The sequence below is a fragment of the Nelumbo nucifera genome, chromosome 1 (genome assembly GCF_055504915.1).
Source record: "Nelumbo nucifera cultivar China Antique chromosome 1, China Antique-T2T, whole genome shotgun sequence".
Taxonomy (NCBI): domain Eukaryota; kingdom Viridiplantae; phylum Streptophyta; class Magnoliopsida; order Proteales; family Nelumbonaceae; genus Nelumbo; species Nelumbo nucifera.
Window position 1 is genome coordinate 46,756,859 of NC_142649.1, and position 11,036 is coordinate 46,767,894.

The following is an 11,036-nucleotide window of genomic DNA, read 5'->3' on the forward strand; positions in this document are numbered from 1 at the left end:
ATTAAGAAACACAATATAGTAGATTTGAACTATAAATATACCTCAAATGAGCTAACATGTTGAGTATCTTGACCTATGGGTATGCTTGGAAGCATTTACTGTGAATTGAAAATTTTAATCTAGCAGAAGTCTTTGAGAAAAACTACCTACAACTAAGATAGACGGTAAAAGTAGTCTATTTTGATGTTGGCCTTATTGTTCAGTGGTGAATTCATATCATCTATAAAGTGTAAACACATGAGCCCGTTGATAACCAATACATGAAATAGAAAGGACCCCTGTAACTCATTAGTCTATAGAGGTAATGTGGAAACCATGCTTAACAACTTCTCAACTAAGAATAAAAACTACATACTTTAGGGAAAAAATAGAAATTAACAGAATTTAAAGGTTGGCTATATTTATGAAAGTGCCAGCAGATTCCATTATAGATAAGGAGAAATCAGTTCTCTCAACCCAATAATCCCATAAAATGGGTTAGGTATATTGTCTACATCTACCTCTAACCTAGAGTGCAGCTGGACTCATGGACCCATTGAAGTTTTTAAGGCCCTGAAGACAATTTCTCCATTTCCTCCCAGGCTTCTCTTATAGTCAAGACTGTTTAGGGAAAAGGTCCTAAATTGATTTTCTAGTTTATTTCTTCTTCAAGTACATCCATTGGCTTACTCTAGGGACTTCCCAAGTGAATAAAATTAATTTACCGTGCCAAGGTAGCAGATCAGAAAATCCATGCTTAACAATGTCCTTGTTATGATCTATAATCCAACTCAAAAGCCTATTTGATGGAACTTGATCTGAATGTCACTTGAGTAATAGGGGAAGATTCCCCAGATTACTTAATTACATGGTATGGAAGGGCAACTGGATTTCCTGTGAGAACTTGCGGGAGCTTAGCTTGGTTAACTGCATTATCAATCCAGGAAGATGGCTTTCTTGGTTATTGGATAACTGTAGAGCATTAGAAAAGCTCTACTTGCACATGTGTATTGGAGTTAGAGACTGTGGCATTGTGAACTTAACACAGAAACCGAATAACCTTCAGTCTATCTCCTTCCACCTCCCCTCAGATTTCTCACATTTTTTCTTATACATTCCATTGAGGTTGGCATATGAGAGTCCGAAAGCAATAGCTCAGAATTGTTCTATGCTTGAGTGAGTTAAAATATTATACTTGGATGGAGATCACTTCCCTTCCTCATTTTCTTCATTTAACTTAAGTAGTATCCTCACTCTAATCCAGATGTGTCCAGTCAGAGTGTTGATTATTCTTGACCATGTCTCCACATTCAATGACAATGGGATGGAAGCTCTTTGATCAGCGATGAGGGGCTACAATTTGTTGCACAATTTCCACACTTGAGTTTTCTCATGCTGGTCAAGTGTTTAGTTGTAACAGATAATGGGCTAAAGACACTTGTAGGATCACACAAGTTGGAAAGGTTGACAATTGAGGATTGGCCTCAAATCTCTGAGAGGGGTGTTGAAGGAACTGCAAGGTTTGTGTCAAACAAGCAAGATTTGCCAAATATTTACTAATGGCTTAGTTAATGGGTCTGCAACATTCTCTACTAATGCTACATTTTGAATCTAAATGCCCCCTCTACTAACAATCTCCCGTAGATTCAGTATTGTTACACAATAGTGGAATGGGTGATATGGTAGGATTCCAAATTTCATGATGGATTTCTTCATCCATTCTACTTATTATGCAGCCTCACTTATGGCAATGTGCTTGGCCATGGTTGTGAACTATTTTTCCTATTAAATAGGGTACCAAAGTATCCAGATATAGTATTTCTATCATCTTGGTCATGCTAGAAGTTGGCATCAGTATAACCGACTATCTATAGTGAACTACCATTGGAGATAAGACAATAGTCTATAGTCCTCCGTAGGTAGTTTAATATGTTTTTCATAGCAGTTCAATGGTCTTTTCCTAAGTATGATTGGTTTCTACTTACAACACTAACGGCCTGAGCAATTAATGTCTAGCCGAGTACACACATAGCATACATGATGCTCCCTACGGCTGAGGCATAGGGAACCTCTCTCATGTCCTCAATCTCCTCAGGGTTTTTAGGTGACATTCTTTTAGAGAGAGTGACTCTATGCATGAAAGGAACGCATCCCCTCTTGAAGTTTTGCATGTTGTACCAGTTAACGATCTTGTCAATGTAAGTAGATTGGGATAATTCAATTATCCTCTTCGATCTATCTCTATAAAGTTGAAGTTCCAAGATATAAGAAACTTCTCCAAGATCTTTCATGGAGAATTGCTACGAAAGCCTTACCTTCACCATAGTCAACATTCTTACATCATTCCTAATGAGCATAATGTCGTTTACATACAAAATCATAAATGTAACCATATCTCCCACTATTTTTCTGTAAGCATAGGGTTTATCCAGATTTTGCTCAAAATCAAATTGTTTAACTATTGAGTCAAATCAGATGTTCCAGCTTCTGAAACTTGCTTCAACTCATAAATGGATCTATTCAGCTTACACACCATGTGTTCCTAACCCTTAGTAACAAAGCTTTGTGGCTACTACATATACATATCTTTAATAAGATCTCCATTTAAGAACGTGGTTTTGACATCCATATGTCAAATATCGTAGTTGTAGTGTGAAACTATAGCTAATAATATCCTTATGGATTTAAGCATGGCCACTGGTGAAAAGGCCTCCTCATAATCGACTCATTTCTAAGTGTACCCCTTTCGCTACAAACCGAGCTTTATAGGTCTCAACTTTTCCATTAGGGCTCTTCTTCCTCTTGTAGATCCATTTGCAACTAGACCTGTTTAAGGGTCGGACTCAGGCTTGGCTTTTGTTAAAATTTGAATGGGCTCGACTAGAAGCCTATGCCCAATGCAGTGTAAAGTTAGGCCCGAAGCCTAGCCCATGAATAGCTCTACTTGCAACCGATTGCTTTCACCCCAGGGGTGAGTCTAAGAGAGTCTAGACTTCATTGGTTTTCATTGAATTCATCTTGACCTTCATGGAACCTACCCGCTTCAAGGATCCTATGTCCAACATAGCTTCCGTATATGTCATGGGATCTTCCTCACTGTCGGTAGCTTCAATCAAGTAACTTTCTTGATCATAGTCATAATGTACTGGAGGTCTAGAATCCCGGGTAGATTTTCTAAGTTGGATATTATTATCTGGAATATGTGGATTATCTCCCACTACTCATGATCTCTCTTCATCAAAAACAACTTCCTAATGGTGATTGTTCAAGATGTAGTCCTCCTCCAAGAAGTAGGTATTTCGACTGATAAACAATTTTTGTTCTCGTAGTTCGTAGAATAGATACCCTATGGAGTCCTTGGGGTAGCCTACAAATAGGCAATGATTAGTTTTGGATTTCAATTTATTCATACTTATCTTTTTGATGTGTGCTATACAACTCCATATTTTCAAGTGTCTTATACTTGGTTTCTTGTCGATCCATAGCTCGCAAGGAGTCTTAGGAATCGACTTGGTTAGAACCTAGTTCAGTACGTAAATTTCATTCTCTAATGCATGCCCCAAAAGGATATAGGTAACTCTAAATGGATGAGGAGTGATCAAACCATATCTAGTAGAATTTAATTTCTGCCCTCCACACACTATTTAATTGTGGTGTACCAAGAGGAGACAACTATGATATAATTCCATTGTCCTTTAAGTAGTCGTTGAATTCGTCGGAGAGATATTCACCTCCTCGATCTGATCGAAGGGATTTGATCTGTCTCCCCAACTATTTCTTGACTTTTTTTCTAAACTACTTGAACTTTTCAAAGGATTCAGACTTATGTCTCATTAGGTACACATAACCATACCGAGAATAATCGTTGGTGAAAGTTATGAAATAACAATGTTGGTTCCGTGTCCTAACATTCATGGGACCACGTACATCAGTATGTATAAAGTCAAATGTGCTTGTAGTTCTTCTAGGCTTACTTGTAAATGGCCTTTTTGCCATCTTTCCTTAGAGGCAAAGCTTACAAGTTGATAGATCTTCCATAATGAGAAAATGTAGAGGACCATCTTTCCCCAATCTTGTGATACATTCTATATTAATATAGCCAACTCAGTAATGCTACAAGCACGTGGGATTAACTGTATCACATGGGGATATGTTCCAATACGGTTTCGGTCACATTTATTTCTAAAGAAATATGGAGAACATAAAGACCATTCTCAAGTTCTCCGCAAGTAAAGAATTTGTTATTCAATTTAATTGTAATCTAATTACTAAATAAAATAGAACAACCATCCTTACAGAACTTAAAAACTTAAATTAGAATTCTTCTAAGTAAAGGTACACAAAGGTAATTCCTTCTCTAAAATTAAATCAACTGTTCCAATAACAACAGTTGCAACAGTTACAATTGTCCCCAAGTAAAGAACAACATCATCATCATTTAGTCTTCTGCTTTCCTTGAACACTTGCAATGTATTACATGCATGGGTAGAAGCCAAAAATACATCAGTATGCAAAAGTGACCAACAGATTGGTCTCTATAACATGTGCTTCGAAATTACCATCTTTCTTCTTCTTGAGGGTTTCTAGACATTGATGACAGTTCCTCTTCTATTACCTGTTACTAGCAACAATATACAATTTTTTGGACATGAGCAATAGGTTAAGGTTACATATCAAGTTCGCATAGTTTGCATAAGTTTTAGGAGTAAAACCTATACTCATAAAAATAAATGCAGTAGTGCGAGTAAGGATCGTTCCCACAGAGAGTATCTAACCTAGTTTGTGTGCTGCGTGAACAAAGATGGAGGGGGGATTGTATGTAACGAACCAGAATTAAAAAGAAAGAAAATCAGAATTAAAAAGAACGAAAATCAAATGAGAAACAATGCAATTCAGAGTACTGAAATTAATCAAAAGAATGAGTCTTGGTCTAAGTCAACATCCACCATCAGAATTTCACTACTGCTCATCGATGCAAAGATAAATCAATTCAGACTTTGAATATTCATCGTAGGAATTATTTTCCTACATCTCCCTAATCTCAGTTAATCAGAAAACAAGCGGTCCTCTTAACCCTTACTACTAAACAACCCCTAAACAAGCGTTAAAGATTTAATCCAGCAGTAGCCTTAAGCATTAGAGATCGATGAAGCTAAACAACACAAGCACAAGTGGTTGCATTTAATTTAGTCGAGTGTTCTTCCTAAGATCTAACAATTTCTGATGCAGCAAATCATTAAACCCTAGTTGCTTTGCAGATTAGAGGAATCAAACAATTGTGGATCTGATATCTAACCTACCAGTAGATTGCAACGAATAATAAACTAGTAGGCCTCCTAGCAACCAAACGAAACAATCATAAACATGAACATAGAAGAACATTCGATATTCAAAGCATAAATCAAACAATAAAAATCAAATTAGATCTCACAGTTTTGTGGATTCTGAGGCTTCTGTTTCCTTTGACCAAGTATCAAAATTTAGCCACGCATGGTCATGGTGAAAACTCAAGAAAGAATTGGAGAGGAAGAAGAGAGGGGCGGCAGCCTAGGTCTGATTGTCTCTTTTTCTTTTTTTTTTCTCTTCTTTTCTTTTCTCTTCACTTCCCCAAGAGAAGCCTACAAAATCTCCTAAAATTTTTCCAGATAACAGTCTCCAAGTCTGACTTATCAAGAAAAAAAATTCAAAAATAAGATAAAAGTTCTCATGTAAGTGGGAGAGTGGTGATTTCGCATATGAAAACTTGAAGGCTAAGGAACGTTTCCAGCACGTCAGCAGTGCGGTTGCAACTACTTCGGGCCCGATTTCGACCTTGATTAATTCAGTATCTATCACAACTCAAAACATGAAAGTTGTAGAGTTTTTCCTTATCGTTTCAAAGCATCTTGAATCATCTCAATCAGAGTTCGGATGAGAGAGTTATGCCCATATTATGATGTGGTGCCGAAACTGTCCAGAATTGTCCGATTAGCTTTGTTTTTCACTTAACGCCTCCATTTGTGCCCTAAATCAAAATATAAGAATAATGAGTCCATTTAGGCACTAAATAAGTATAAAAGACTAAACATTAAGGGAGAAAAATATGATATTTTGCATTCTCATCATGAGCCAGCTATCTCCGACCTTTTCGAGATCACGCCGCACGCCTGCAAGCCCTATCCTTATCCCACCTGGATCAGATGGACTCGATAAGCCTTATTGACTAGCACGAACTCCACCTCCTGATGCAGAACAGACTCCTAACAGCATAGACCGAAGATCTTGGAGGTGTTTTGTGAGACCCACGGCAGCTCACAGTGTTGAGATGACTGCCACCGGGGGCAGGACCAACCTACACTCAATCCAAACACCTCCTCTTTGACCATTGGACAGTTTACCATCCCCTTACTCTTTATGCAGTATCAACAGCACAAAACTCGGGATTCGCAATGTAGCAGGTCAACGTACCTCTGCCCCATGTGAGTGCTATTCTCCCAATCGTAGAGCCCTCTATGGTTCTTGTTGGGATTAAAGCACGACAGTTCCATGAGCTTGTGTAGAGTGTTCGGATCATGCAGTTATAGATGTAGTCTTGGGAGCACAAATTCAAAGCGAACGTCCTGCCGCAGTTCCAACAATACCAGCCCCAATTTCCTCCTCTCCATTAGAACCAACAGAACCTCAACCAGCAGCATGGACATCGGCCACCTCCCCGTGGGTCGGTGTCGTCTCGGGTCCCAACTCCTCCTCGGGGCCAGACTCCACCTTAGGACCCTGCACTAGGTCAGCGTCCATCACCACCGCAATAGGTAGTCGACCAATCAAACAACCTGTCGTGGTGTAGCCACAAGAGAGATAAGCAGCAATAGTCGCAGAGTGAACACCGCCGTGATAAGCAACATCAACAGCACCGTCGTCATGACGACACACAAGTCAATAACCAGGAACCCAGGGTGAGGGGAGAAGATCCAGTTCAGGATCCCACCTATCACCCCAGCAACAAAGATCAGCCTCCTCCTCCTGTTCGTGATAACGTTAGAGATAGAGAGAACACTAGGGCCGAGGATCCGGTGAATACTGAAGTGAACAACACCAACAAGGTGACGAAGAAGCGACGCCGCCGATGTGCACACTGCACCTCAGGTAAGACCAGTGTCGTCCCGATGGCCGAGGTAGAAAGAAGAAGGGAAGAAGTGAGCTCGGTAGCAGTATAGTCGGCTCCCATCTCACTAAGCTGGCCTTCCCCGTGGCATTGGAGATCATCTTGGCCCCAAGGTCGATGGACTTCAAGACACCCGCCCTGAAGACTTATGACGGAAACTCCAATCTGAACGACCATGTGGATAGTTTCCAATCTCTGATGCTACTCGCCATGGCATATGAAGCCAACCTCTGCATGGCCTGAAGACTTCAAGACACCCGCCCTGAAGACTTCAAGACAGCCTCAGCATGGCCTTCTCAACAACCTTCAAAGAGACTGCTAGATCATGTTATAAAAACTACCTCCAAGTTCGATTAGTAGTTGGAAGTAGTTTGTGGACTTATTTACAACCCACTTCGTCACAAGTAAGAAGTGCCCAAAGTTTGTGATGAGCCTTATGAACGTGGTCCAACAGGAGTATGAGTCCTTGAGGGACTACATCAAGTGATTCAACTCGAAGAGGTTACAAGTATCAAACCTTTACCGTGTAGTGCAGCTCACGACGGCCCAAAAAGGAGTCCACTAGCTAGATTTCCGTTGGCACCTCAAGTTGAACCCACCTAAAACCATGGAGGTGTTCATTGATGAAATCAACAAGTTCATCAAGGCGGAAGAGGCTATCGAGTCTCGGTTAGAATTGCACTAGGCTGGGAAAAGGAAGAGAATAGAGGAAGAAAGCAGTAGCAGCAAGCACCAGCGGCAAAAGAGTAAGTCACTGAAGTGAAGCAGGTCACCACGTAGTAGGCGAAGCAAGTAACCAAGAAAGAGCCGGTTACCACCTCAGGGTTCTAGGTCAGGTCGGCGATCTAGAACCCCTCTAATTTTGAGATCCAGCTACACCACCCAGAATGCCAAGTGAGGCAAAATTTTGATGTCCATTAATGACACTAGCTATGTCAAGTGGCCACCTAGGATGAGAGGAGATCCCGCGAACAGAAATCCAAACCGGTACTGCCATAACCTGAAGGACGAGATCGAGGAGCTGATCCACCACGGTTATTTGAGCAAGTTCATCGAGTATAAAGATAGAGAAATAGAGCGCCAACCTGCCGAGCAGTGAAAAGATGCACTAGAGTCGAGCAAGCGAAACGACCAAGAGCAGCCACATCGGGATCCTCCAGCAGAAAGCAGACTGGTCTGCAAGGTAATCAATATTATTATCAACAGGTCTATTGTAGGGGGTTGTAGCACAGCAGCGGGTAAAGCAGCAGTCCGGGAGCTCAAGCACGAGGACAAGAACCCACCGAAGCACCCTCGAGTGGAGGAGGTCATCTACTTCACCGAGGATGATGCTCGTGCGATCCAGTATCCGCATGATGACGCCTTTGTCATCAAAATGATCATCAATGGTTTCAAGGTAAAGAGGATTCTGGTAGATTCAAGCAGCTCCACCGACATCATCTTCCTCGAGGCATTCAAAAAGATGAAGCTAGACTGGAAGGATCTATAGCTGACAGGCACACCCTTGGTCGGTTTCAATGGAGACGTGGTGAAGCCCCTCGGTAGAATCACGATACCAATAGTAGTTGGAGGGAAACCCAACACAATCCAGTTTGAGCACACATTCCTTGTGGTCGCCACCACATCCCCTTACAACGTGACTTTAGGTCGGTCCATCCTGCACGTGCAGTGGTGTCGACCTATTATCTTTCTATGAAGTTCCTAACGAACTACTGAGTGGGGTAGGACGGGGCATTTAGCTGGAGTCGTAGAAGTGCTATGTCACGGCACTAAAAGGCAAGGAAAAGCTAGCAGACGATGTCAAACTAGAACCTCCCCCCGAGCACACCGAGGACCAATCTACACCGATGGTGAAGAGAAGGGAGATCCATCATATGAATGGCCGAACCATGCAGGGTGGCTGGGAAAATTTTCAAAAATTTCCTTCTCCCTTTTGGGAATCGTATTCCTTGATTTAGAAAAACTGCATTTTTCAAGGTTCGTTCTTGAAACAAACTAGACTAGATCTGTAACCAAAACAAAGGGAGGGATATAACTGATGCGGAATCCACAAACATAGCTCTCATCGTAGGTGTTCACCAAATCTTGTCTCCACTGAAGATGACACAACTTAGGATGAAGTAGGATCAACAAAGCAATTTTTCAGCAAGAACTGCAATCCTTCAGCAAGGATCACGTAGGGGATGTGAGCACAACTTCAGATCTGATTTTTCTAGCAAAAATCAGAATCAAGAGCAATTCTTGATCAGTCCAAGACTATGGAGATCGAACTGGGTAGGGCGGCAAGAACAAAGGAAAGAACTGGATTTAGAAAAAGTATTTAACAAAAGGATTTCGCCCTCTATTTATAACCTCTTGAGATCATCTTCCTAATCCAATCGAGAAAGGATTCTTTGATCCAAATCTTTATTTGGATATGAACTCTTAAGTGGATAAGACTTATTTTATCCTCCTATTGATCCAGATCCAAATCTAATATTAAATTCACCCATAATTAATTAATCAAATTAACCCAATTCGAATTGGGCTTTAGGCCCATTAAATTATCAGGCTCACTTCCCTTTTAATTTGTTGGCTGACTTGGCTCTCTTTGTACGGCATGGGACCCTAACATTGATCTCCACAAAAGCCATATCGGTTCAACCTAGCCTTTGTTACAAGGCCTGGCCGAATTCACTACTGAACACAATGAATCCCTTAACCCATCAATATGGGTTCTTAACAAGCCCAACATTTACACTAAATGGTCCTTGGGTTCATTATGATCAAACACTGCCCTAAATGGTTTTACACTTAACCTCCTAGCCCATAATGATCAAACAATGCCTAACAAGAGAGGTCCTCTCCCTCGGCTGCAAGGTACAGTGTCGCACTCTCTACCAAGGATGGATCCTGGAAATTAAAACCTTTACAAAACAAATATATTTTGCAAAACAAATTTCAAACACATTTGAAATCAATTGCCAGCAGTTTAGGTTTTCATCAAAGAAAGTGCTATCCCTGATCATTTACTTTGTCCGACAAAGGGGCTGATTTTGTCCCTATGATCACCCACTCAGGTGAATTCTAAGACTGCCCCAACATACCCAGGTTTTGGCCCCCGCTAAGGATCCCACTGATTGGCATATCAAAGACAGCCCAAACCGACACCTAGTGCAGTACCATAATCGAGTGTAGGGGTTAGGTGTAACTTTCCAATTTTCCCATTTGTCTACAAGGTCCAAGGCATAATTGGAAAATGGTCTGGTTCAGAGTTTCAAACAAACCCACACTACAAGTGCTTCAGGTCTCACCCTGGCAGCTGAGACAAGCCACCCAACCAACTTGGCAACATATTAGTGTCAGCTTTGGTAGGATAAACCTCCCCAGGTCTATCCAACGATTGTGAAAATTCTAAACTAACATGAGTCTCATAAGTGTCTAGTTTAAGGGTATTACACAGAAACACACCATAAATAATATGAATCAATTATGTACTTTATTCATTTACAATAAATGTCAAAGTACATCAATCTGATTGGAGCTAAGGGCATATACCATATAACGCAGATGGAGGACATAGTCCAAGTGATGGTCTCTAATATTGAGGCCACGAAGACCCTAGCATTATAACTTACAAACTTAATGTAGACCTTTTAGTCAAGCTAGTTAGACAAAGGAAAAGGAACCTCGCCCCAGAACGGTGGAGGGTAGTAAATTAGGAGGTCGGCAAGCTCCTCACAACAATCTTTGTTAAAGAGGTCCAGCACCCAAGCTAGGTAGCTAATCTAGTCCTCATGAAGAAGGCCAATGGCAAAAGGCGCATGTGTGTTAATTACACTAATTTCAACATAGCCTGTCCAAAGGACAACTTCCCCTTCCAAGGATAGATCGCCTGGTAGACGCGATCTTAGGGCACGAGTTGGTTAGCTTCATG